Source organism: Schistocerca americana, chromosome 8 (assembly GCF_021461395.2).
Source record: "Schistocerca americana isolate TAMUIC-IGC-003095 chromosome 8, iqSchAmer2.1, whole genome shotgun sequence".
In the NCBI taxonomy this organism is placed as follows: Eukaryota; Metazoa; Arthropoda; class Insecta; order Orthoptera; family Acrididae; genus Schistocerca; species Schistocerca americana.
This window is the reverse complement of record NC_060126.1, coordinates 122414703-122417666: the sequence shown is the minus strand read 5'-3', so window position 1 is coordinate 122417666 and position 2964 is coordinate 122414703. Positions and strand designations below refer to the sequence as shown.

The 2964-nt window shown below is 42.2% G+C and overlaps 1 non-coding gene across 1 annotated transcript; it reads left to right on the top strand.

Annotated features, from left to right (window-relative positions):
* Nucleotides 1–374: 374 nt before the first annotated feature.
* Trnat-ugu lies at nt 375–448 on the top strand. Its single transcript has one exon. It is a non-coding gene; the product is annotated as a tRNA-Thr (tRNA).
* Nucleotides 449–2964: the final 2516 nt, after the last annotated feature.

Genomic DNA, 2964 nt, shown 5'->3' with positions numbered 1-2964 from the left:
AGCATGGACGCCAGTGTATGCGAATAAACTGTGAAGGAACAACGTGAAAGTGTGTAGGTGCGAGACAATAAACCATGTATACGAATTGCATCGATTATTAATCATCCAGATCGGATTTATTGTGAACTTTACTATGCATGGCCACAAAGTTAGAAGTGTTTTGTTTAAAATAAATAAGTTTGAATCTGAACTTGTATAGTGTACCTCATTTTGCTCAAGGTTGTGCTATAGATAATTGTGTATCCATATATATACTAAGATAGTATCTGTTCTTCCAGACATGTCCGAAAGAACAGATACCATCTTCGTTGAGAATGTGGGTTTCACGGGAGGCGTGCCAGAGATAAATCCCTGCAGTCCCACTATCCTCTGTGTCCTCGGTGGCTCAGATGGATAGAGCGTCTGCCATGTAAGCAGGAGATCCCGGGTTCGAGACCCGGTCGAGGCACACATTTTCATCTGTCCCCGTTGATGTATGTCAACACCTGTAAGCAGCTAATGGTGTTCATTTCATTGTAATTGTGTATCCAATTCACTGCTGTTCAAAGGCTAGCCAAAATATGACTCAGTATTAGGGGCGCAAATGCAACAGTTCACTACCAACCCCCTTGCACGTGAAAAATAGGTAGTGAACGAGCCAGAGTACAGTTGCAAAGTCCGTCTTTACCGGTGCGTGCAGGAACACTTCTGTGGACGCAGCTCAAACGCAGTGAGGTACCGACCAATCAAAGAACGGGGTCCAGTGTGGGCTGTAATCATCGTATGGGACCGAAACTTGGTAGATATTCTAATACGTTAATGCGGAATCGATTTAGTTCCACCAGGTGCAAATCTGGCTGTGTGCACTGTTTGTACGATCAAATGACACCCATGCTGTCATTTGACAAGCAATGAAGTGGTGTACAGTACGGCTATCGAGGAGAAAGACCGTGCACTGTTAGCAAAACTATTTTATGTGAACGAGAGCAGTTTCATTGCCGGACTGAGCGATTATCGCTAAATGAAAGGTCTGAGGAGAGGCCCTATGTCATTAGCTTGTTTAAAGAAGAGAGTAACGAAATTCGAAAACCCAGATGAGCTTGTCGTGTCACCTAGAAGAGGAAGGCCTCATATTCCAGTGGAAGTCATTGACGAGGTTGCTGTTGCTGTAACTGACCGTGCAACATGTGACCCGGATAGAGGTAGCACTCGTCCAGTGTCATGAGAATTTTCGAACCCACAGTCAACAGTACGGAAAGTTTTGCGGTCTATTTTACGCTGGTACACGTACAACATCCAGATGGTGCAGCAAGTGCATCCTCATCTGAACCAACGTTGTGATCGAAGTTGATGACATGGGGCTGGGCAATATGCCCCCTCTGCAATAACGATCACACCAAAAACCAACTGTTCTACTATTCCATATCTAGGTAAGCTATCAGACGATCTAGCCAAAACACTGAAATCCCAAAACTATAAAACATAATTTCATGTAAGAGGTACTACAGCTAATCTCCTATTCAACAGCGAGGACAAAATAGATAAACTAAGCAACAGTGGGGTCTACAAAATAACCAGCACTGACCGCAATAAACTGTACATTGGTCAAACGGGCCGGGCCATATCAACAAGGCTGACTGAACAGAACGCAGCTGAGATTCAATGAATCAGACTCCACCTTTGCTGAACATGTGGTCAAAGGAGGACACAAATATCTAACACACACAGAAGTGCTGCATATAGCCAACGAAGGCAGAAAACTCACCCTACTAGAAGCACTTGAAATTAACAAACACTTAGCTCTAAATCCCCAGCTGGTTCTAAATTACCAATTGCAACTGAGCACATCATCTCATAAACTTTACACAATACAGTAAACCTGTAACTAACCACAAAGTGTCCCAATAGGAAACAAATTCACACCCCATTATAATGTAATATCCCTTTCGCGTTTACATTCCTAAATGTAACTCAACTGTAAAAATGTAATGTTTGGTATATATTAATGCACAAATTTTCTAATAACAAAATGTAACCCCCAAAGAAAACATCGCTGTTGTACAACCAACAATTAGTGTCCAGTGCAACTATTCACAAGAAATACCAAAAAATTGTAATTTTGTTATAATCTGTATTCTAAATAATTCTAATTGTTGTCATACATGGTACTGACAAACCATAAAATGTGGCTTATTAAGTTAAAGAACAGTTTTACAGAACAAAAAGTCAAAAGACCCGTCTGACAATTCCAAAGACAATACGTTATCTGAAGATGGCCTAATAAGCCGAAAACTAGTTCATACAAATAAAAATCAGTAGAACAAAAAACCGCCTAAGTGTTATTCAACCCTCAATGTTCTGTGGAGTGACGAGGCACATCTTACATTACAAGGTACAGTGAATACACAGAACTGTCGAATTTGGGGTACTGCTAAACTGCGTGCTGTAAACAAAGTTTCGCTGCATTCGCAGTATGTGACTACGTGGTGTGGATTCACAAGCGCGTTTATACTCGGTCCATTCTTCTTTGAAGAAAATACATCCAGAGGGCCTATCAGGTGTAGCGTGACGTCTGCACGTTATAAACGTCATCTTGTACAGCATGTGATTCCTGCTTTGGAAGAGCGCAACTGTGTGGAGACCACTGTTCTCATGCAACATGAGGCAACGCCTCATGTCGCTCGCCCAGTGAAAGCTCTTCTTAATGCAACCTTTCACGTGCGTGTCATCTCCAGACATTTTCCAGATTCATGGTCTGCAAGATCACGTGATTGCATCCATGTGACTTTTGAAGATATCTGAAAGAGCGCATTTACCAGGGACACGTTCGGTCTCTGCCAGATATGAAGGCCACTGTATAGATGCACACTGTTCAGATTCCACCGGGACTGTTTCGAGTAACTGTTGATCACATTGTTTTACGGATGCAGCATCTCATCGAAGTCACCAGTGCTTATACTGAACAAACTGTGGAAGCAAATGTTT